Source organism: Rhinolophus hipposideros (assembly GCF_964194185.1).
Source record: "Rhinolophus hipposideros genome assembly, chromosome: 11".
Taxonomy (NCBI): domain Eukaryota; kingdom Metazoa; phylum Chordata; class Mammalia; order Chiroptera; family Rhinolophidae; genus Rhinolophus; species Rhinolophus hipposideros.
In genome coordinates this window covers 38,241,557-38,266,995 of record NC_138057.1, presented here as the reverse complement: position 1 = coordinate 38,266,995, position 25,439 = coordinate 38,241,557, and the positions used below count along the sequence as shown (strand labels likewise).

General features: G+C 40.0%; 2 protein-coding genes and 1 pseudogene across 3 annotated transcripts in view; all 3 read right to left on the bottom strand.

Moving 5' to 3' along the window:
* GDA (guanine deaminase) overlaps positions 1-11,387 on the bottom strand; it is an 80,883-nt gene extending 69,496 nt beyond the window's left edge. The window contains exon 1 of the mRNA XM_081067225.1: positions 11,346-11,387. The gene's annotated coding sequence lies outside the window, so the exon portion shown is untranslated. The remainder of the gene's footprint in view (positions 1-11,345) is intronic.
* LOC308505281 (elongation factor 1-alpha 1-like) lies at positions 493-20,681 on the bottom strand (annotated as a pseudogene). Its single transcript has 2 exons — positions 20,089-20,681; positions 493-1,655 (listed from the first exon to the last, which is right to left on the bottom strand). The product of its transcript is annotated as an elongation factor 1-alpha 1-like (transcript).
* The window catches only part of LOC308505279 (uncharacterized protein C9orf85 homolog), a 149,263-nt gene continuing 140,325 nt past the window's right edge, over positions 16,502-25,439 (bottom strand). The window contains exon 7 of the mRNA XM_081067227.1: positions 16,502-17,729. The gene's annotated coding sequence lies outside the window, so the exon portion shown is untranslated. The remainder of the gene's footprint in view (positions 17,730-25,439) is intronic.

Here is a 25,439-nt window from a genome sequence, read left to right as displayed (position 1 = left end):
CAGTATCATTTATTTTTCCTAGAATCTGTATACAATTAACTGTAGCAAGACAGTGTTCAGTATTACTTAACCCTCATTTACTTTAGGCTCTTTGAACTACCTCAGTATTTGTAAATGTGAGAATTCACATTCAATTGAAAAACTAAAATTTGACATACCAACAAATTTACTCAATATTGATGTTAACTATACAAAATTTTATATGCAACATGTGGACTTTATTACAGAATTTGGCCTTTGTAAACTAGCTTACACATCAAGTTACTCTTTGCTTATCTGTCCTAACCTATTAATAAGTGTTGCACCAACAGACCCCCTCCCATAGCTTTATGTAAACAGATGATTCCTCCCCTTAAAACAAGGTGAAAAAACCTAAAGTTCCCACCCAGAAAATGTTAACCCCAAATTATCAAATTCTAGTTTCAGCAGATGTAACACCAGAAATGGGTTATGGGCAACTCTAAGTCTTACCTAAGTAGTACTATGGGAAATTACAGTGTTGACCAAAAGAACACACAGGTTTCTCATTAAACTTTGTTTTAATGGGTCTCAAAATTCTGTGCCAGATTTTTGGTCAAGTTGTTTCCATTAAAAAGTACTGATTTTAAAAACTAATAACTTAAAAACTGCCACACAAAAAAACAAATGGTCCACAAAACATTCTCCTTTCCTTCTGAAGGTTTTACGATGCATTGTAATCATTAACCAGTCTTTTACTATTACACTTAAATGGCCAATTGAGACAAACAGTTCTGAGACCCTTCTTCCACCACTGATTAAGACTGGGGTGGCAGGTATTGGGGATAATATTCATTTAGCCTTCTGAGCTTTCTGGGCAGACTTGGTGACCTTGCCAGCTCCAGCTGCTTTCTTGTCCACTGCTTTGATGACACCCACGCAACTGTCTGTCTCATGTCATGAACAGCAAAATGACCAAGAGGAGGCTAGTCAGAGAAGCTCTCAACACACATGGGCTTGCCAGGAACCATGTCAATGATGGCAGCATCACCAGATTTCAAAAACTTGGGGCCATATTCCAGCTTTTTCCCTGAACGACGATCAATCTTCTCCTTCAGCTCAACAAATTTGCAAGCAATGTGAGCTGTGTGACAATCAAGCACAGGTGCATATCCGGCATTGATTTGGCCTGGATGGTTCAGGATAATCACCTGAGCAGTGAAGCCAGCTGCCTCCATTGGTGGGTCATTTTTGCTGTCACCAGCCACATTGCCACGACGAACATCTTTGACAGACACGGTCTTGACATTGAAGCCCACATTGTCCCCAGGAAGAGCTTCACTCAAAGCTTCATGGTGCATTTCAACAGACTTTACTTCAGTTGTAACATTGACTGGAGCAAAGGTGATCACCATGCCGAGTTTGAGAACACCAGTCTCCACTCGGCCCACAGGGACAGTACCAATACCACCGATTTTGTAGACATCCTGGAGGGGCAGATGCAAAGGCTTGTCAGTTGGACGAGTTGGTGGCAGGATGCAATCCAGAGCTTCAAGCAGTGTGGTTCCACTGGCACTGCCATCTTTACGGGGGACTTTCCATCCCTTGAATCAAGGCATGTTAGCATTTGGCTCCAGCATGTTGTCACCATTCCAACCAGAAATTGGCACAAATGTGACTGTGTCAGCTCTCCATAACTAGATTGAAGGCAATGAGCTGCCATTGAGCTTCCGGAGGGACTGCCGGATGGCTCAGTTTGTTAGAGAGCGAGCTCTCAACAACAAGGTTGCCGGTTCAATTCCCATATAGGACAGTAGGCTGCACCCCCTGCAACTAAAGATTGAAAATGGTGACTGGACTTGGAGCTGAGCTGCGCATGCCACAACTAGATTGAAGGACAACTACTTGGACCTGATGGGCTCTGGAGAAACACACTGTCCCCCAATATTCCCCCAATAAAATTAAAAAGAAAAGATTAAATGGAGGGGGCACAAGTATTAAAACTAGGGATGATTGTTCTCAGGAGCGTGTGTATACCCAGGGCTGGGACAGTACACTGTCTTTAGAAAGCTTAGGGTCAGTAATAAAACTGACTACAATCAGTCTGCTTTGTATTATCACCATGCACTGGCAATTCTAAATGATGTCAGTGATACAACACTTCTGAAAAATTGATCTAAGTTCTAAACAATTGCTGCAGCTACTGTTGAGTTTTAATAATGTAAACAATAAATTGGCACATTTTTATTACTTATTCTTTAAGACACACTGAATTCTACATGGGAGTTAATTGAACAACTCCCAGTTATCCAATCAGACAGACTCAGTACTATGAACTAAATGTTTGTGTCTCCCTCCCCCATCCCCCACCCCCTCCAAATTCACATGTTGATGACTAAATCCCCAGTGTGATGGTATTCAGAGGTGGGGCCTTTGGGAGGTAAATTGGTCATGAGGGTGGAGCCCCCATAATGGGATCCATGCCCTAAGAAAAGACATTAAAGAGATAATCTGCTCTCCACCATGTGATGATACAATAAGAAGACAGCCATCTGCAAGCTAGAAGTGGGCCTCACCAGCTCTGTTGGCACCTTGATCTTGGATTTGCCAGTCTTCAGACTATGAGAAATAAATATTTGTTGTTTAAGCCATCAAGTCTACAGTATTCTATAATATACAGCAGCGTGAACTGACTAAGACACTCAGCTACACGCATTTGTTTCTACATAAAGTTCAGGGGGTACAAAATAATTTGAGTTAGCTTTGCTCTGTTCCTGTCTCCAAGTCATTCATTTCTTTTCACAGCTCTGAGTCCTCCCAATGTTTCACACCCTGAGCAAACGTGAAGTACTCAGTTAATGTCCATATTGTGGGTGGCAAATTTGAAAGAAAAGACTCATTCTTGGGTTTCTTTCTTATTTCTGGGATAACTGCTGCTGAACTCACATAAAAGTTACAACACAACTGGATAGTGAAGGATTACATAAATCTCTATCATGGTAAAAAAAAAAAATATGACAGTGCTGCAACTGTAGCCATTACCAATTGGCGTTTGGGTAAAAAAAGCAGAGTTTGATTCCAAATTTTCATCTATGCCTTGTGCAAATCAAACTCCAAACTTCTGAAGAGTTCACAATTTTGGAAGGTTTTCTTCATGTATGATGTTTTCTGAAAATTTTGAAGAAGCATATTCTTCCTTTTCATCAGTTTTGAAAACAATTCATTGATGGAAACTACTGTAGCTTGAATGTATGAGTGAAAAGGCTTTCCCAGACACAATAGAGTGTTCATTTTGAAGTACACACAATAAAGACAATTTTTGAAAAGTTAATCCCAACCTTTGAAGTACTATAGGATGCAAAAGAAAATGTGGATACACAAGATAAACAAGTCTAGTTTTTCTCTTTTTACTGAGGATAACTTTCTTTCCTGTGTTAACTCTTTTCTGGAGTGAAGTTTTAATTTTGGTTAATCAGGCAAAGAAATTTGCAAAGAGACAGAATAGGCTTTGGACAATGTATATTAAACACCGGGATTTAAATTTTTTCCTTGAAGATCAATGCACATAAATTATGGAGAAAGTCAATAAATATACAACAATGAATGTAAGAAAATGGACATTTACGTAGAAAAAAATCAAATTCTAAAGAAGACCAGCGGCAACAATAAAACAAAAGCATGCTTGAACGTATCCATCATTTTTACCAAGAATAGGCATTTGTTCTAAAGCGGTGGATTAAATAACGCCATTTTTTTGCTATCACTTAGTGATTTTTCTCGGACATTTTGGAGAAGAAGAAAAACTTTAGATTTAGCAAATATAACAAATTTATGATGAATTTTCTATTGAAGATACATTAGTGAAACTATTTTTTTTTATTGGGGAATACTGGGGATTCTCCAGGGCCCATCAGCTCCAGGCAGTCGTCCTTCATCTAGTTGTGGAGGGCGCAGCTCAGCTCCAAGTCCAGTCGCCATTTTCAATCTTTAGTTGCAGGGGGCACAGCCCACCATCCCATGTGGGAATTGAACCGGCAACCTTGGTATTGAGAGCTTGCACTCTAACCAACTGAGCCATCCAGCCGCCCCATAGTGAAACTGACCTAAAATGGTTCCCTGCCACATGGATCTGAGCTAAAATGGTGGCCCCAGCAGAGAGAGAAGTCCCCAGCCTAAGCCCCAGCCCACTTCCGCATAACCCCCTCCAAGCCACACCTTGAGCCAATCACCAGATGACACCTACCCCTTCCCCGACTCAAGGAAGTCCCCAGCCCATAAAAACCTGCTCAAAACCTTGCTAGGGGCTCAGTCTTTTGGGAAAGATCCCGCTGAGCCCACTGGCCTAATAAAGCTGTGTTCTCCCTGATCTCCAGGTGCCGCTTGAGTTTCTCGGTCCTTGCCGCTTTTCTGCAACAAAACATTTTTGAGTGAAGGAACATTTGAAAGCCACTGGAGTCTATCTCAAAGAAGCAGTGATATGGCCAATTTTACAATTTCCGAAAATGACTGAGCAATAGGATTTATGATTCTGCCAATTGTATAAATTTGTTTAAGATTTTCTGAACTATATCTGTTGCTTTATGTAAAAGAGAACTTTCAAAATTAAACTTCATAAAATTATTGTTTGATTAATTATGAATAAATCATAATTATGATTAATTATGAATAAAGACAGGTTGACAAATCTGGTTATACTGTCTACTGAACCTGAATAGTAAAACAGGATCCATTTTAATAAACACAGTCACAAAGTTGCCAAGTTAAGGCTTGAAAACAGAAACTGCAATAATACATATTATTGTAACAGAGCAATATATAGGTATAATGGTTTGAGATTTTTTTTTTCCTATCTTAAAACACTCATTCATGTAATTACATAGTATTAACCCTGAAGAATAAGAAGGAGCAGGCCATTCAAAAGGCAGGGCTAAGATCATTCTGTATAATAGGAATAGCCAGAGGAAACAGCCTGGATTACAAAAGAACAGGAATAAATGTGGTTGGAAGAGAGTATGTAAAATAGAGAATGTCTTTGTGCCTGGAGAAGTAAGCAGAGGCCAAATCTTATAGCACCCTATCAACTATACCAATCAATTTAAATCTCATTTTAAGCACAAAAAGAAAATATTAAAGTAATTTAAGCAGGAAAATAGTGTGATCAAATTTGTTTTTACAAGGTAACTCTGGCTGCAATACTGAGAATCAATGTCAGAGGAGCAAGAGTGAAAATGTGGAGAAAAATACAAAGATTATTTCGATAATCTAAATGAAAAATTGTTATGGCTTAGATTAAGTTTATGCAGGGAAGATGAAAAAAAGTGGATAGGGCTGAGACCCAGCAAATAGACTTGGAATGTATATTTGAAGTAGAACTGACAGAATTTGCTCACAATGTGGATGGCAAGGATGAACAAAAGGAGGAATCAAGAAGTCCCACATTTTTGGTTTAAACAATTAATAGATGGGGGTGTCATTGCTTGAGATGGAGGGAAAACTGGGTTAGTGAGGAAAATCCTTTCTCAGGGCTCAAAGGCAACCTCACACACACACAAAAAGTATAAGAATAAAGATACAATGTAAAGAGACATTCTCATTTTATTTAAAAAATCGCCATATGGAGAAACCCAAGACAAGATCTGGCCCAAATTTTCATTTTACCCATTAGAGAGCTAAAGCCTAAAGGGGAAAGATGATCTGTTCTATGATTCACAGCCTGGATCAGAAGTTGTGTCCTAGGTCAGATTCTTTGGCTCTAGCACTCCAAATCCTTCACCCAGGTTTTGTTTGCTTGTTTGCCTACTTGTTTGTTTTATAATCCTTTTTCCTTTTAGGCTACATCTGCTAACAGAGCCTGTGAACTCATTTCTTCCTAAAGGCACAGTGATACCAAGATGGTTCTTCCTGCCTTCAGATTTCTTGGGCCAGCCATACCTCATTCCTGAGAATCACATGGAACATTGGCAATCAGGAAATTATCAGCCATCAGTCTTTGTCTTCTAAAGTTAATACCCTCAAAACCATGCTGGGAGGCTTCTAGGCTCTTTAAGGAAGTGTAGGCACTCAGTTCACTCAGACAAACGAACACTTATTCATTATCTAATATTCTATACTCTATGAATGATTCAAAGGGATGATCTTCCATCCTTCATACCTTGAAGTTTTAAATTTGGTTGGAGAGATATAGAGGTAAGATCTCGTTAAGGGGCAGTGCTGGTCAGTACAAGATTTGGCATCAAAATAGGTGACTAGCCCAATGAGGGGCATGACATTTTAGAAAAGGTTGCTATCCATGTGGGTCACAGAAATCAAAGATTATGGAGCTAGAGAAGGAAATCAAAAGATAGTTTGTCTTTGAAAATGAGAAAAGGACAGATGCAAACTTCCACTGAGAGAAACCAAGCCAGCTCAGAACTTGTCCAAACCCAAAAAAGGGTCAGGAGTTTTAATGAAGGGCAGTAGCATTGGTGATGGTTATTTAACGAAGGCAGGACAGCTAAGTTGAGAAGAATAACTAATCACTATGTTTGTACTAACTCAAGTAAGCTTCCTAACAACCCTTTGAGAAGGTATTATTTTAGCTCCATTTTACAGACAAGAAAACTGAGGCATGTGTAACTTGTGTAACTTGCCTAGTCACACAGCCAGCAGCACATTGTGGTGCTGGGTTTCAAGCCCAGATAGTTTGCTTAGAGAGCTTGTGCTCTTAACCACTGTAGCATGTGGCCACTCACGGACGTGTTAGTGGTTTGTAACATTCAAAGGGAAGGGCACCAAAATGACCATGATGCCATCTGGAAATAATGATTAGGGACAAGAATAAATGACTACAAACAAGTCACTGCAAAGAGACAGGGTCAGATTGCAAAGAGAGAAGTAGGCTTACAGGCCAGCTTCCAAACAGCAAGGATGAGGATAAACATTGAGAACAAGTTCTGGTAAGACATTAGCTTCTGGATTTGAGAGTGGGTGAGAGTAAAAGAAAAAAATAAGAGTTATAGGGCAAGCACAGCCAAAGCTAAACCTCCCTGAGGCAGATTCCTGGCACAAGGCTGGTCTGGCTGTCCCTGATTTAACTACTCATGTGGCTACCTTTGTCCTTGCATCTTAAGGAAGAGTTATATCAGCCTCTGAAAGGAAAAGAAATGCAATCAAATTTGATAATGGAGACTGAGCATGAAATGCTTAGGGCACACACCGAACCCTATCTTCCTATCTCCTTCATGAACTAAAAGACAAGTATTAAAATGTATGAAGAAACAAGGTCAACCAGCTATGCCAGATCATAGAATTTAATTTTGGAGGTAATATGGAGCCACTGAAGGTTCTTGAGGCGAAAAGTAAGAACATTCATTGAGGCATATCAAGTACCCTCACTTGACAAATATGAAACACACATTTGATAAATTACATAGTCCACATCTATATTAGCTATTAATCAATTATAATTTCTTTATGGATATAATCTTTTCATTAATTGTTTACCAGTTCTTGGTTGTACGAGTGAAGAATTTTTCCAAAATGTTCATAAATATAACAAATTGGATCAAATTAAGGAGGTTTCTTTGGTGGAACCCTTTTATAATGTCTGAAACCCTCCCTCCACATCCCCACCAACTTTTCTACTAACTGCTGTCCATCCATAGGATTAAAGGGGTGGGTCCGAATGTCATATTTCTGTTTTATGGCCCTCCCCCATGGCCAGAGTTGGTTGGGCCAGGAGAAGACATCTGACTACAGAATCTGGAATTGGAAAAAAGCAAGAGAGACAGCTGTCTCTTTCTAGGTAGCTGGAGGTGGAATATGTAACCTTGGTAATTCCAGCAAATGTATTTGTCCATTTATGCATGATAAAGTAGAAAAAGCTAATCCACAGAGAGGGGGGAAAGCCTGAAATCAGACACGTAGAGGAAGAGGTGTTCAAGTCTCTGGTCCAGTTTATTGCTGAGGCTTAGCTATTTCTCTGTCTTAGATTTTGTGAGTGTCCTATATCCTGATCATAAATTCTCATTGTTTGCATAAGCTACCTGAAATGTGTCTCTGCTCTGAGTCTGTCTCTCAGGAGCAAGAACTCTCACATGACAACCTGTGCAAGGATGTGTGGCTGGCATCTCCCCAGACTCATCAGATTGCCTGGGTGCTCTCAACTCTGGTGGTTGCTCGGAGACACCTTTGGTAGAGTGTGTTCAGGAGAAAATAAGGAGGGGGAGCAGCCTGCGTTTAAAGCAGCAGTTCACACCAGTGGATTGCCAGGCTATGTCCCCTTCTTCCTTCAATTTGTCTTCCAATCTCTGAAGCAGGGTTATCTCTTTAGGGAAAAGTAAAGAATTCTGGCTGCCCAAGGTCCTTCTAGAGCCAGGGATCTCTCTCGGGTTCCTCAAGATTGTCTCAAGTTATGCATTATGAGCTGTGGGAGTTCTCTTCATGAGTATACTCCACAACAATGTGCTTGGCTTTTGGTAGGCAAAGCAAGAAGGGTACTTGAGCTGGTCCTATTAGATGTCTCATAAGCATCTCCCCTCCAAGGCTAGGGAAGAATCAGGCCTTACTACAGAATGTAACATCCTCTTACAAAGCATCCCCTTCACCTCCACCCCACCCCACTCCTGCATGTATGCAGATTAAGGGATAAACCAGTTTGTCACAATAACGGGATCCTTTTTGCCAAGTAAGCCCACGCCCAGACTGGCTGACGGACTCCCACTTATGAATTCACAGCCACAGGGTCATCAAACATAACCTGCCTTGCCTTTTCCTTCTTAGATATTCCTCATACATTCAGAAAAATTTAGTCTCATCAGCATGCTCTAATAAGACTACATTTGCTTTTTGTCTTTCTGAAGATTAACTTGACTCTGTCCAAGAAAGCTAAAATATACTTTGGTACTGTCTTTGAAGTCTTTTTATAGTCTGTGGTCCAACATCAGCATGGCTCTTTAGAGTATTCTTCATCTCACATCATCAATTTTTTCAATCACGACCATAGCCTCAAGACGACTTCGCTTTAAGTTCAGTAAAGCATTTTTAATCAAAACTTACTTCTGCTGGCAGGCTAGGTAATGTGAAACAATCCTCTCTCAAAAGATGACTAAGAAAGCTTGATGAAATTTTAAGAGACAAAAATCTTGCAAGTATCAAAGGGCCAATACGATACGATAAATTAAGTACCAGTCCCAAGTACAGAAGGGATAGAAATCCAAATAGGTAGGCTTGGTACTTAGAGCCACTTTTGAAATTAGAAGTATTTGCCAGTTGAAGAGAGGCAACGAAGAGGCTGAGTTGTACTTTTGAGCTAGGAAGACAAAAATCAGTGTCTAGAGACAGGCAAGGTAAAAGTTTCATAAATTATCCCTCACTTTGGACTGGTAGCCCAAAGCGCTGTACCCTAAAAGTAAGGCTAAGGCAGAAGTAAACTATTCCTTTTATGAACTACAGATGTACTAGATGACCTGGAAAATATCAAACCTGGAACTTGGATTATGTTTGTTTTGAATTACTATGTACCCAAGCACTTGGCTAAAGCAATTAAATATGCTCTTTGGTGGACAAAACATAATTCTAGGCTTCAAATTATTTGTGTACTTTGTGTTTGGAAAATTATTTGCCAAAAATGTCTAGCATACAATCAAAGTATCCAGGCATACGTGGAGACCAGATATAATGAATGTAAACCACGGACAACAAAAGTAGACTCCAGAGACTCCAGATATTGGAATTATTAAATAAAGTATCAACAGCTATATTTGTTAAGTTCAAGGAGATAAAAGTCAAGCTTAAAAATTCTGCAGAAAACAGGAAAAAAGTGGCAAGTTAGATATCCTAGAACTGAAAAACTAGATAACTGAAATCAAGAATTCAATAAACAAACTTAACAGTATAGTAGACAATGCTGAAAAAAGAATTAATGAACTGAAAGATAGGACACAATAAATTATCCTGAATGAAACACAAAGACATAAAGATGAGAAATACAGATAGGAAGAGGATAAAAAAAATACATTGAGAAGACCTTACATGCGTTTCATTGGAATCTCAGAAGAGAGAAAGACAGTGGGGCAGAGGCATTATTTGAAGAGACAATCAGTGAGATTATTCTGGAACTGACGAAATATAGCATTTATCATCAGACTATACTGCAGAAACACATACTGAAGGTGATTTCTAAAAATCAAGGAAGAAACATCAGTTGTGGGCAATCATGCAAGTCTATCTTGGCTGCACCCACTTATACATTCTCATTCCCACTTGATCTTTAGTTGTTGCTCGACACAGGATCAACTGTCCCTGCTGTATCCTTTATTTCCTACTGCAAGATCATTTAGCTCTGAAGCTCTCTTCCATGACTACACAGCTCCCAGACACATAAAATATTCAGCTGCTCTCCTACTGCCCTGAGCTTTGAAAAAACTCCCTAAGGTGGTCTCATCCCTGTCCAGATACATCTCAATGCTATTTTCCTTATTCCCACCCTACTTCATCGTGGTCCTGAAGAAATTCTGAGTTCTGCCAGACCCTATATTATGGGTCTCTGACCTTCAATCCCAAAACCTATAGTGGAGAGGGGTGAAGGGAGTATCTCTTATCCTCTACCCTCAGAACTTGCACAGAGTCCTTATTGGGAATCCAAGTCTTCACTCTCTCCCAATTCTCTCCTTTCTCCTAAAATTTTTTATCTAGTTGCAGGTGGAAAAAAAATTGTTTAATCTGACAGTTTTATTCCCAATTTTCTCTCTTATGCCCAAACCAGTATATTTATTCCTCAAAGGACAAACATTTGATACTCTGTTAAGTGCTCTGCTAGGTCACTTCTTCCCAGAAGCAATGAATGCAATTAAATAAAACATAATAAAGGCAAAAAAAAAAAAAAAAAAAGAAAAGAAAAGAAAAGAAAATCAACCCTGGGAACCAACTTAAATGAGTATCGCAAAATATTATTTCAGAACATATGAAGCCAAAAATTTTTACAAATATATTTATATCTATTATTTATAATTATATGAATTATATGTATGATATATGATATGCTATGATGATATATTATTAATTACATTTATATATACATATATTATACACAATAAACAGACATTATTTTATGGGCACAGGATTACACAGCAGAATTTATTATTCACAGAGTCATGCGAATTTTGGTTTAACACATAAATATCTTCTAACTAACTTTTTGGTGTTCTATGACCATATTTCATTATATCTTTAAATAAATGCATAATTATATGATTTTTGCCCTTGTCCAGTCTTCATGCTTCTCACCAGACTTTTACAAGTTCACAAAAATAGTAGGGAGTGATTTTGCTATTATATATCTAATCCTGTAAGAACTCTATCACGTAAATGTAACAAAGGTCATAGTGAAGCTCAGTTTGCAGGCTTACCTGCCTTAGGAACCCAGGAAATGTAGAAAGTAATGCAAACTCCCTGAAAGAAGAGAGAAGGACGTTAGGGCTGAGAGCCAAGTCTTGGGTACTCCGATTCAGAAGCTTTTGGAGGACAGAAGGGCTTCCCTGAATTCTGGGGAGGGGGGAGGGAGGAATGCCCTCAGGAAAATGGAAATACTGAAGGACATGGTCCCATTCTCAGGTCTCAGAGAACAGATACAAGAAGTATTTAGAGGGGTGGGACCTACAAGGCCATATTTAAGGGGTTGGGGGAGGTCCCACAGTGCCATTGTCACTTAACCACAGAGCTAAGTCTAGCTGGCAGAAGTATGAGCCCTTTCTTCTTGCCATAGAAACAGCTCAGTGATTGCAGCTTGACAGCAGTGACAACTGGAACAATTTCTCTTACAACAAGCAAGGGACAAAACAAACAACAGTGGTGGCAGCAAGGAAACAGGACCTGTGCTGACATATAGGGAGCAGGCAATATCTGCAAAAGGCACAGCAGTAGTACTGGCGACCAAAACTAAGGGAATCCAGCAACACAAGGAGTGTGAGTCACTCGGGGCTTGGCGGAGGGAGGGCAGCATGTGGAGAAGGGCAGAGGAAAGAGTCCTCTCTCCTGATGGTAAACATCCCTGATGAGCAAGGCCAAACAAGGAAACATCAGAATACCCACCTCTGGTTGCACAGTCAGATTCCTGGGCCCTATGCAGAGCTGCTACATCAGAATACCTGGAAGTAGAATATAGGAATTTGAATTTTAAACTAGCTCTTAGGGAGATTTTTTTTTTTTTTTTTTAACATTACTGCCCATATGTGTGGGCAATTGGGAATTTGTCCTGGGGCCTGACTTCAGAGAAACTTCTTCCAGCCAGGCTCCTAACAGGGCCAAGGTGTCCTAGGGGTCAAGGGAACATGTCGAACAGACTCCACGCCCACCTAATTCTCAAACACCCCTATCCAGGCCATGCTCCTGGTACTCAAGACCCTGGATATTAAGACCAATTCCAGCTCCTGAATGGACCTCTTTCCCCAGTCTATTCTCCCAGGAGTGGGCCATGTGAGTGCAAAACCCTAGAACCAAGTATTTTCCAAGGTGCTTGGTGGGCATGGAACTTAGACTTGACTGCTAGGCTAATTACACGTGCTCTCCAAGCTTCTTACGCTAGGGCAAGAGCATGACTAGGAAATGAAGAGGGGCCGCCCTCTTCTCTCTATCCACATTTGTGCCCTGGGCCCACAGATGTCAGGAACATCAGCTGGTCTACACTAGAGACTTACTCATTATTTTTTGAATCTTGTTTTCCCTTTTAAGTCACAGGGGTTTTATTCAGTTTAGTTTTGGTTTGGTTTCGTCTTGTTTAACTTTGTTTTTAAGAAACAGAAAGGGAAAGGAAGCTCTTAGGGTCCAAATGTCAATTATAAAATGAATGAATGCTAGAGTTTAATCCAGCCGTGACTCTACCACCTCTTGAATTTCCCTGTGGCAGGTGAAGTCTTGGGGAACAAGGACTGAGTAAGTAACAACTTTGAATTCACAGAGTTATTTAGTTTCAGCAGTATCTGTGGTGCCTTTATTCTGTGCTCCCCTTTGACATAGTGTGAGGGTCAAAAAGACAGGATGAATTTCCTCAAAACAAAGCCACTAGACAATTCAAGTTGTACACATGGAATGCAGAAAGAACAGGTGTGCAAGGGAGTGTGTTATTTTAAGAGCTAAAGTGGGTGCCCTAGATATGCGGACTGCAATCAGAATTTAATGAATCTTCAAGATCCTTTCCTCCATTCTAGAAGGTTGCCATCTTCTAGAAGAGAACACACACCCTCCTACATGAGAGCCTTGTGCTTTCAAGGTTCAGGAACAAGCAAGACTCATGAGTGATACTTGGTACATCAATATTTATTTGGTTTGCGTTTTAAGGATCTTTTTTTATATGTAAATGCATACTTTTCTAACTTTTTTATTTTTTTTATTTTTATTTTTTTATTTAAGGGTGTTTTTCCAGGACCCATCAGTTCCAAATCAAGTAGCTGTTTCAACCTAGTTGTGGAGGGCGCAGCTCACAGTGGCCCATGTGGGGATCGAACCGGCAACCTTGTTGTTAAGAGCACCGCGCTCTAACTAACTGAGCTAACCGGCCACCCAAACGATTTTTTTTTCTAATGTGCGCAAGGAAAGAGGCATGACAGCTCAAAGTTTTTTTCTTTCAGCAATGACCTATCCACTTTGTCCCCTATGACAAACTTTGCATTTGTCAATCACAGCTGGCCTTTCATAGGCTGAGTGTGGTCAGTGTTCCTTTCTGCGTGGAGTATTGTGCAATGAAACTTGGGAAGAGCTTTAATTATTCACACTCTTGTTAAAGTCAGACATTCGTTTTGCCCTAAATTTATCATAACACAAGCCTAAGACATCTGAGTCAATACAGGCAACAACCTGGGGTAGTATCTGTTCCACTTTTATGCCAATGAAGTTGTGCCACAGAGGATAAAGAGCAGCAGAGGCAGGAAGCAGCAACCGAGGAGTGACCTGGGAAATTCCAGCTGCCCTCCTGCCCTATTTTGTAAGGAATAGAGATGATTCATTGTGAGGAAGCACACAGATGTTCACTTGGCGAACAAAATCCTATGCAAAATTTAACTTCTCTGGACCTTTGCTTCCTTTTCTGGGAAAAATAAAACAGGGTATTATATTTGGATCCTAGATAGCATTGTTCAATATTGGTATGAAAGAAGAGGCATACATATAATTTTTTGAACGTGTTATTTCTTCTGTCCTTGAAGTCAACTTTCTTCTGGAACATATCTATCTACAGAAGGCAAAGTGTACAAGAGAAACCTCCACAATTCGGGCTTCTGCTGTGCAGATGTGTGATGGTCTGCTTCTTCGAGAGACACAGGATGTTCAGGTAAAGCACATCTATTAGTAAATCCTGAGGTGTCCACACAAACACAGGAGTCCAGAGACGCGGGTTAGAATGTGGCTCTACACTACATGGCTCTGTGACCTTAGTTTCCTCACCTGTGAAATCACAGTTTGACTCTTAAGTCTCCTCCCTCCTTTATTGTTTTATGATTCTTGGATTTTGAAATAGTTGAAAATTTAAACCTATAATGCCGAACCTCTCTATCATCTACCTACCATAAGAATAAACACTTATATGAGATACAAAATGTTTCTGTTACCAGTTTTCTTTCAGTGTGGGAAAGTATGGCTTGGGTAATATTGGGTCAAGGATGAGACACAACTTGCAATGGAGTTGAAAACCATTCCTTTTTTATCTCATTGGGTTGATCTCATCCAATTAGATCACATCCTTGAGAAGTTTATCATGTATTGTGCTCTATAGAAATGTGCTATAGACTGAATGTTTGTGTCCCTTCAAAATTTTATATTGAAACCTATTGTGATGCTATTTGGGGCCTTTGGGAGGTGCTTAAGTCATGAGAGCAGAGCCCTCATGAATGGAATTAGTGCCCTTATAGAAGAGATTTCTGAGCCCCTTTGCCCCTTCTGCCATGTGATACAGTGAAGTGACAGCTGTCTAAGAACCAGAAAGTGGGATATCACCAGACACTGAATCTACCAGCACCTTGATCTTGAACTACCCAGCCTGCAGAACTGTGAAAAATAAATTTCTGCTGTTTATAAACTCCTCGGTCTATGGTATTTTGTTCAAATAGACTAAGATGAAATGTTGTTACTATTACTAATAACAAATGTAAGCATATTTATCCAACAAATGTTGATCAAGCATCTTCTATACAGCAGGCATTAAAGACACTGATTCTGTTTTCCCAAGGCTCACAGGAAGTCAAATGAGCTCAGAAAAAAATGATGACAATATCCTTAAAACTGTTTTTTTTACTTTTATGAAAAGTTTGAGTTTGAATAAAAAACAAATTGCTAAAGCTATTTTCTTCTCTATTCAAATGTCACGTATCTTTTTAAATGTTCCTGCCCTGAACTTGAAAAAAAACGTATCTGAGATTTGGCAAAAGCTCAACTGATTTCAGTGCTGAGTGAAGACATAAGAGATGCTATACTCTGTTAACTCTTGGGACCAAGTGTAGTGGCAAGTATTTAATGGGCTCCCCAGAAATGACAAGAGAAAAGTTGATAGTTATAACCTCACTGTAAAGGGTAATAGAAGACTGACCTTGGGCTATGAAAAATGTGTTTCTTGTAGCCTTGGGGCTGCAAAGCCCACTACCTCTGCCCCCTTTGCACTTTACGCTTGGGTAACACACCACTTACCAGCTTCTAGCCCCCTTAATATAACACCCTAGTTCAGGCCTCTGTGCATTTTCTCATTCTGTGCCCTCAGCCTGGAACAAGTGATTCCCCATTACTCCTTGCTCTTCTTCCCTTCTTCTTTCTCCTCCTCCTCTCTTCTCCTTCTCTTCTCCCACAGGCTGCTGCTCAGTTTTGAAGATTCTACTCCAGTTTATTTCTGGCCCAAAGTCTTCCTAATTTCCCCACCCCCGTCTTTGTGAGGTGTCCATTCACTACACTGCTGTCAGCCCTATGGTATAATGGCACTTACCATGGGGTGTGAGAAACTTCTGTATTTTGTCTGTTTCTTCCACTAGCATAGCGGTTCTCAACTGGAGGAGACTTTGTCCCTCAGGGGCATTCGGCAATATCTGGAAACATTTTTGATTGTCACGGTTGTGAACAGGGGTGCCAATGGCATCTACTGGGCAGAGCCCAGGAATGCTGCTAAACATCCTACAGCACACAGGACAGACCCCAAACAAAGCATTACCTCGCCCTAAATACTAGTAGTGCAGTATTTCTCAATCTGGCCCTAAATACTAGTAGTGCAGTATTTCTCAACCTGCGAGAAATTGCCCTAGACTATGAGTTCCTTTAAAGCAGGAATTTTTTCAACCCTGTTCCAGGAGTTCCAAATACAGTGGTCAGTGAAATCCAAACAATTTTAAAATTAAACTAAATCTAAAAATTTAATTGGAAAAAAAAAGTCTTACTACAGCTCTATGAAATAACTAATAACTAATTTGAACATGTACCAAAAACTCGAAAGAAAATCAAGACTCAGGGGTAAAGGTAGGTTACACCCCTCAGTCTTCCCCTGACAGTTCCTCCTATCTAGCTCTCCCCAAACTTCTTCCTTTTTCTCCTTTTTATCTTATATATATACATGTACTCTCTTTGCCTCTTACTACCATGTTTGAATTCCACTCTAAAGTAAGAATTTCAACATGCTGCAATAAATTGCCCCACATTTGTTTACCTTAGGCATTTCATTCAATTTAATTTTCAAACATATCAATTACAGGGTGACATGCTGTGCACTACAAGAGAAACAAAAATGAGTAAGAAACTGGGCCTATCCTAATGCGGGAAATTTCTATAGTAGTAAAATTGAGGAGATATTGTTTCATTTTCCTTAATGTGATCAAGAAATGTCTCATAAAGGAGAAGGCCTTTGATTTAGGTTTTCACACGTTTCACAAAGTGTTTTAAATATGCCACACACACACACACACACACACGTATGTCACCATATTGTCTTTCCTCATCTGACATCTGACCAGCACAGTTGTAAATGCCACCCGTTAGAACAGTAATTCTTAAGCTTTGGTTTGGTCCCACCCTCAGCGTTTCTCCTTCAGTAGGTCTTGGGTGGGACCAGAGACTTTGCATTTCTAAGTCAGTGCTGCTGCTGCTGCTACTGAGCTTCTGCCCACACTTTGAGAACCGTTAGTTCAGAATAATCAGCCAGGTAACGCCTTGCCTGAAAATTGTACATCCTTCACTTGGATCAAACAATTAAATATCCAGGGTTCACAAAGAAAACAACTTATGGGTTTCTGCAAGCAGAAGAGGAGAAACATTCTCATCGATTCCTATAACAAAGAAATGTCTCCATTTTCAAAAAAGTAAGTTGTCAGACCCACTTCCATTATACCCAGTGCCCTTGGGGAACATAATTATTTAGTGGAAATATATCGTAACTACCATACATTCTTGGAGATTTTTATAATTAGGAGTTAAATATTGTATTTGTTGATATGTTAAACATAGGACCCTAACATCTGAAATTACATTCCTCATAGTCATAATACATATTTGAAATACTTTCAGCTTCTACTTTAATTATAGCTTTTAGTTACTTGAATCCAACGCTTCTGTTTTATAAATTCCTGTATTACTTTCCTCCCCCCTCCCCCATTTTCAATCAATCTTCTCTTTTTCTCTGGTCTTTGTCTATGTCACCTTATAGTTCTGGTTTGTCTCCTCGGCTATCTGTTCTCTTCTCCAATCTCTCACTGGCATGTCTTCAATCATTTTGCAGAGTTCTTACAGAAGGTGAACCATTTTTGTGCATCTTAATAGTTTTACCCTTTGATCTGAAAATAAATGGTAAAAACATTATAATGGTTATGAATATATTGTGCATAATATTAAGTTCAAAATAGTTGATGTTTCATGTTGTATATTATAGATATGCTAAGCTGAATTTTAAGCAGATTAAATAAAACACATAGAAATGCATGTATTTTTTGGTTCACAGCCTCTTTGTACCTGTTGTTTGTTAATGTCAGCAATTATAAGCTCATAGGTGTGGCTTCCAAGTGATCACTGGATATATGTGTATATCCCATGGTGGTGGAGCCACTCATATCTACTGAATATTTGAGAAATGGGTTCAAATACACAAAATAGTGCCTCCTACAGTAGCATCTTCTCCCACTTCCAAGAACAATAATTTCGTTAAGCTTCCTTCACAAAAGAATACATGAAAGAAAAGGAAATTGAGACCTTATTGAAGAAATATTTTCTTGGGAACATGAGCTAATGGGTAACTCTAAGAAAGCTCTCACAGACATGTTGTTTCAACCATTACGAAGACAAAGACAGCACATGAATTAAATTGTTGATGCCATTTGACATCTTAAATTAATGACTGAACACTATATAATTTTCTTTTTTCATCCCTTGCTCACTATGAACTTTTTAGAAGACCAGTTTCTCTAAATTTCAATAAGAAAATTATAAACTATAATTTTAAACTTATAAAATATAAATTATAAGATTATTTGCTTTATTGCAAATACCTTGCAGGCTGAGGGAGCATAATTTAAATGTGTCTAGTCCTTCCTGATTTTTATAACTTAGAGCTCTAATTCCTGTTATCTCAGCTTACACCGTGATTTCAGGGACACAGAAGTTTAAAAGTGGATGCTCAAATGTCTCTCTATATTGCTGGCCTACTTTGCACAACTAAGGAGCTTCCCTGTTTCCCCAAAAATAAGACCTAGCCAGAGCATCAGCTCTAATGTATATTTTGGAGCAAAAATTAATATAAGACCCAGTGTTACGTTATATTACATTATATTACATTATATTATATTATACCCAGTCTTACATTATAGTAAAAAAAGACTGGGTCTTATATTAATTTTTGCTCCAAAAGACACATTAGAGCTGATTGTCTGGCTAGGTCTTATTTTCGGGGAAACACGGTATTTCACAAACCCTTTTTGTAATACACATGTTAAGTATGTCTTGGGCTCTTTTCACAAGTTATTCTGGCCAAAAGACCCTCTGAAACACATCTGAGTTCTCACCGTTCTAATGAAGAAAAGAATGTGGTACTAAGGCAGGGGTTGCCACCTCAGCTGTCCTCACCTCTTCCAAAGTTTTACTGGAAAAATCTCCTCCTATATTCATGTCTATATAGCATTCCCTAACATCTATCAGGTGGTGACAATGGGCTAAGTTTTGTATGCATTAGTCCATTTAACATTTAATGTCTCCTTCTGCTATGCATATTAGTATTATCTTTAATTTAATGGATGAGAAAATGGAGGTTTCCAGAGGTTTAGTCCCTCATCCAAAGTCCCACAACTAGTGAGTGATAAGGGGAGGATTTAAACCCAAGTCTGACACCAGAGGCCGAGCTCTTAGCCACCAAGCTGCACTCCCATTCACTTTTTCTTAGTACATCCATTTCTTAACCCCCCCGTTACTTCTGTTTTCTAAGTATTCTCAATTAAAGTGACTTGCAATTTCCTGATATGGAACTGGAATTCAGTATACTAGAATTTTTTTTTAACTTTTTGGAGTAACATTGGTTAATAACATTATATGTTTCAGGTATATCAGTATACTAGAATTTAGATAGTGCAGGGGGAAAAAAGAAGGAAGAGTATCAAAAAAAGAGTGAACTCTGCTCTCAGATAATAAAAGACTCTGGACTTACATATTAACCAACTGAAACGTATACGTACAGAACACTAAAACTAATACCCACAAGTGTGTTCTTCACGTGTGTCAGTGCCTTGCACAGAGTAGGTGCTGGATCAATGTTTGTTGAAATAATTGTGAAACCAAATGAGTTCTAGAAGCATGACAGGGATCTAATTATGAATATTAACAGTGTTGGATGTGAAAAGAGTTTATAAGGAAATATGGATACTTCTTTATTATAGTAAATAGCAACTCCCCATACTACTTCCTCCTCATCAATAAGTTCCAGCAGTATTGTAAATATTGTGGATATTAAACAAAAGTATCCAGCTTAAGAAAGCAGCTTATTATAGTGAGAGCTGCCATGATTTAACTAAGTGTTTATTGAATGTCCACAATAGGCAGGCACTGCACAGCGGATAATTTGAAGCCTTAACTTGTTCACAATACTGTCAAAAATTCCTACATAACTATTCAAACTGTGGTCAGTGTAAAAATGGTAATCATCGTAACCACCTTTTTTTTAATATAGGTGCTGACTTCCTTAACAATTTCCTCGTATCTCTTCTGGCTGTAAGGCGGCTCAGTGGAATCCTTTTTGTTGACACCAACAATTAGTTGTTTCACACCCAGTATGTAAGCCAGAAGGGCATGCTCACGGGTCTGCCCATTCTTGGAGATACCTACTTTGAATTCACCAACACCAGCAGCAACAATCAGGACAGAACAGTCAGCCTGAGATGTGCCTGTAATCATGTTTTTGATAAAGTCTCTGTGTCCTGGGGCATCGATGATGGTCCCATAATACTTGCTGGTCTCGAATTTCCACAGGGAGATATCAATGGTGATCCCACGCTCGCGTTCAGCTTTCAGTTTATCCAAGACCCAGGCAGACTTGAAGGAGCCCTTTCCCATCTCAGCAGCCTCCTTCTCAAATTTTTCGATGGTTCTTTTGTCGATCCCACCACATTTGTAGATCAGATGCCCAGTAGTGGTAGACTTGCCGGAATCTACGTGTCCAATGACAACGATGTTGATGTGTGTCTTTTCCTTTCCCATTTTGGGTTAGATTCAGCGGTGGTTTTCACTACACCTGTGTTCTGGCGGCAAACCCGTTGCGAAAAAGAGGACTCTACTAATTTTGATAGTTATATCAGTCACAAAATGACAGTCATGCCAGAGCATCACCTGAAAGGTATATCCAATGAACGCCCTAACCAGATAATTCCAGACTTGGGGTGAAGTACGACCACCTGGACGGCTTTATCAGACTGCAGATGGGTGCTCCACACCCAGTCTTGAGCCTAAAATCGGAGCTCTCTGACTGCTCATTGCTCAGGCCTCAACTGAGGAGCTCACAGCCGCATCTGCACTCATTCCAGATGGAGCGCCTGAAGCACTGCCTCCTGACCATCTCAGTAGCTGGGCCTCAAGCCTGCTGCTGCACACCCCAGGGCGGTGAGGACTTCTGCTGAACACCGGACTCTCTCCTTCTCATCCTTCTTTCAAACAACTCTGTTCACCTTACCTAACCCTATTGCTTGCAGACCTGTATGACCCTCTTACATGAAACCGCTCTACCTCGACTATTGGAGACTATCTTCTGGTGGGAGCCTTGGTTGATGCCTGTGGTAAACTAAGCCAATGGGACTAGATCCATGGTTTTATTCTAATGAAGCCTGACATTATGGAAAGACACAAACGTGTGTGAGACTGCTACTGTGTTAGCCATGTCCTGCCTGCTCACAACATGGGGTCCCCACCATTGGAGGTTAATCTGGACTGATCTCTTTACACGGAGGCCGATATTTCCGCCTTTGTGTCCATCCACAAACAATTCCAACTTCAATTTGTCTCCTATCTAAAATAAATGAATCTCTTTGATTTACTTCGGTGTACAAGGAGAGAAAATTAAATACTCAAGCCAAGGCGGTAGGAATGGCAGTGTGGCGTGGCTCAGTGGAAGAGTGCTGGATTGGGAACCAAGAGACCGTGGTCAACGCAGATGAACCCCAGCAACCTTATCATCCTCATTTGTGAAAACGGAAGCCGGACTGGTTGCTAAGGAAACTGGTGGTTGCGAAGACTGCTTCTAGGTCAGCATTCATTCCCTACCTGACATCCACAAAGTCCTTTACTTAGTTTCTCCGAGAAGACCAACTGGTTTCCAGTCAGGGCCTTCGCACATGCTGCTCCCCGTGAAGCTCCCGTGGATCCCATACGACCAGCTCTTCTTCCTACTGGTTTGCTTCAAATGTCAGCTCTTCAGAGTAACCTTCCCCCACCAACAAGCTGGTAGCACTTCCTCCCAAGGTCTCCATTCCATTAAGCCATCTGATTTCTGCCATTGCACTAATCATATTCCATCCTCATGTATTTCATGTTTTTTAATACATTTCTGCTTCTGTTCCCCAATACACACACACACACACACACACACACACACACACACACACACGAAAGTACCACAAAAACAGAGGTCTTATGCCTTGAACAGTGCCTGCTGTTTCATACATGTTTATTGAATAAATGAAGAAATGGTTTCAGGGGGAGCAGAGCAATAACCTGAGATAAATATCCATTTTTGGCTCCTACATAAAAAAGTAAATGTTTCCTAGCTGTGCATGAGCAGGTTTTCTGCTGCGTTTATGACACAGGGCTAGCTTATATAAATGATTCATTATTTTCTCAGTTCCTTCACTCCCCTCATGCCAATGTCTAGGGGGACCGAGTCATCCCCGTTTAGGGGGGCCTTTCCTGGTTTTAGCACTGGAACTCAAAATCCAGGAAACTCCTCAGTCACAGGCACACCGTGTGGTTGACTACCCTGCCAAAGACGCAAAGGAGAAGACCTTAAAGCGAGAGCATTGCACCTGCCTCGTGGGGATGTTTGCCCTTCCTCAGTCACTTTCTCCTGATTCCGCAAACCACATTCCCTCCCTGCAGTCCCAACAGCCGGCACACTGAAAACATTCTCTTGACCTGTTTGTATATAGACACAAACCTCGGAAAGAAAAGTGCAGAAAATGTCTGCCTATTATGGTAAAAGAGAAGTCAATTAAATGCTTCTAAAAAGACAGATTGGTTCACTCAAACAGACATAGCTAACTTTTTTTTTTAATGAAAGTCACCTACATGGCCAACAGTTGAGACTAGGTTAGTGAATTAGCATGTATCTCTTCAGTAGAATATTATGTAGTTACTAGAAACAATAAAGGAACTATGCAGCCACACAGGAATTACATATAATAAAATGTTGGGGTTTTTTTCAATAGCATTTATGCTTGGTTAAAATCATGAGGCGCCTACAAGGCATAACGGTTAGAATTAAAAAGGTAACACAAACAATGGCTATTGTCCAGTTGAGGTAATGGAACTGCTAAGGAATTTTGTTTGATGTTTACTGACAATGTTGTGTGTCGCTTATGGTGTGAGTAATTAATTGTGTAGTTCTAAGTGAAGTTAATCTTAAAATAGAAGGAATGGCCATGGGCCTCCAGGTGACATGACATTTGCAAGCCTCAGGTAAAATGTTCAGTCTCCCGGGTGAACAGTTTCGATTCCTTTCCCAGCCAAGTTGTGGGCTCCTCACTCAGATCCAGCAGTCTCATCTCATCCACACATCAGGAAATCTTGGCTACCTGACTACTCACACCCCTTCTCCATCTTCAGACTTGCAGTTTCGTCGCAATTATTGGTCTTCCTGCAATTTTGATGCCCATCCTGATATCCCCAGGGAAATGTTCTCAAGGCTACTAAGGTTTGGAGGAAGAAAGGAGTGCATTCACCTTTGAAACAGCCCAAGCACATCACAAAATCAGTTTCTGGCGAATATGGTTATTCTGACTAGGGCAAAGTAGAGAACAAATGGTATTTATTGTGCCTCCAAAGCCTCGAGGAAATAGCAGTTTCTATTCTTTAGCTCTTTCTATAGCCCATGTTTATATTCATGTAATATTAAAACTGAAAGCGCCTCAGAGATTATTATTCAATGTGCATTTCACTGCACTGCTCTAGTCTCACTATTCCCTGTCATTAATGGCTCCTTTCAAATCAGTTTCTCAAAAGGAAATCCAACAACGGTGTGCAATTTCAGTGCCTTACCCCCACATATCACTTCCTTCCAAAGAAAACTCTCCATGGTATGGATGCTTCCCGAAGCCCTAGCTGCTTCTTCAGACTCTTCTCCTTCCAGTCTCCCACATATTATGCATCAGGTTTGCTCACGATCTTTCTGACTGCAGTGTTTTTATGCGACTTTGTAGCATGCCTGCCTCATTTCACTACCCACTCTCCCCTAGCTAAATCCTTCAGCTTAATTGTCCGCTCCCACCCGGCTCCAGGAAATCTTTACACTTCCTGTCTCTCTCAGGTGTTAAGGGCTCCTCCTCTGAGTTTGTAAGGTGCTATAATTGTCTCCTCCAGAAGACTGTGGTTTTCTAAAGGACCATGTCCTCTTTTTTTTCTTTCTTTTTCTGTATCCCCTAACACACTGCCTGGACAACAGGAGCTCCTTGACAGACTTATATAAATGCTGAATTTCAAGAGATGGCTCTACTGCGTCCAGTTCAGTGATTAAAAAATAAGAGGCAACAGTCAGTGTGTGCGCTAATTGTGAGTAATTCATTGGGACTAGAAGTTAAGAAAGAGCTTTATATAATTGATTTGGCTTTCTAAGATTTTAGTATGAAAATTTCCAAATACACAGAAAAGTTGAAAAGCTTCAATCCTTAAGATCACATTTCTCCCTACTTCAGATGAAGCCAAGTGGCATCAAAACTCCCCAACCATTGGGTGGGATGAATATATTTTGAACCTCTAATTGCCTAGGACAAAGGACGGGACCAGAGTATTATCAGTTTTGATATTTTGGTCACCTTACTGGTGTAATTATACTTGCAGCTGGTCAATCTCTCCTGCCAGATAGAACTTGACCTGTTTAAAAAGGCTTTCTCTTCTACTATCTTATTTTGAACCTCACAACAAGCCTATAAAGTAGAAAGAGAGTGTATTTTAACCATTTCAGAGATGAGGAAACTGAGGCTCAAGGGCATTGGCTTACTTATCCACTTAGTATAGGATAGACCTGTGTCTTGACTCCAGTTATTCTCACACATTGTTTCGTCACAGCAGACTGTGAAGAATTTTCCATTCAATTTTTCCGTGACTCACCTGGTCACTGCATTGTGGGCTGTCATCTACAACTTTCACATTGTACATGGTTTTCCAACAGTTGTCAATGATACACAGACCTCCTCTGAAGTAAAACCAAAGTAATGATACAAGTAGGGCCTCAAGGAGAAAAACAATCCAATCAGCATAGGTCAGTAAAATAATCTAGTGAAAATAACTCATGTTTTCATGAGGCACAGAGAATAAAGGACAGGAGGGTTAAATGAGAAGCCACTTTCCTCTCCTATACAGGAGAGAAGTTGTCATTGCACAGTGAAATAAATGCCTGCCTATTTTATTTATTCTTTTCGTGTAGCTAAATCTATCAGTTTCCATGGTGCTCCATGTTCACCATGGAAACTCTGACAAGCTCGTTATGCTTTAAGAGGAAAAAAAAAAAGACACACCAAAAATCTGAGATTGGATAAATGCACTCCTTTTAAAATTGTGTTCTTCTGAGTAGGAAGCCTTGATGGATAGTAAATCATAATGAGCTCAATTTTCCAGTTCTTAAGCGAGAACGCCAGTTTACAAACCTATCAACGGAGTACCCTTGTACCTCTCCCCAAAATTATTTCATCTGTGTAGCAGTAGTTATGTCTGTGCATATCTCACCTCTGCATTTACTGGCAATAGAGAGATTTTGCCAATTTCTATGAGACTATAGTACTAGTCCCTATCTATTTTCTTCTGTT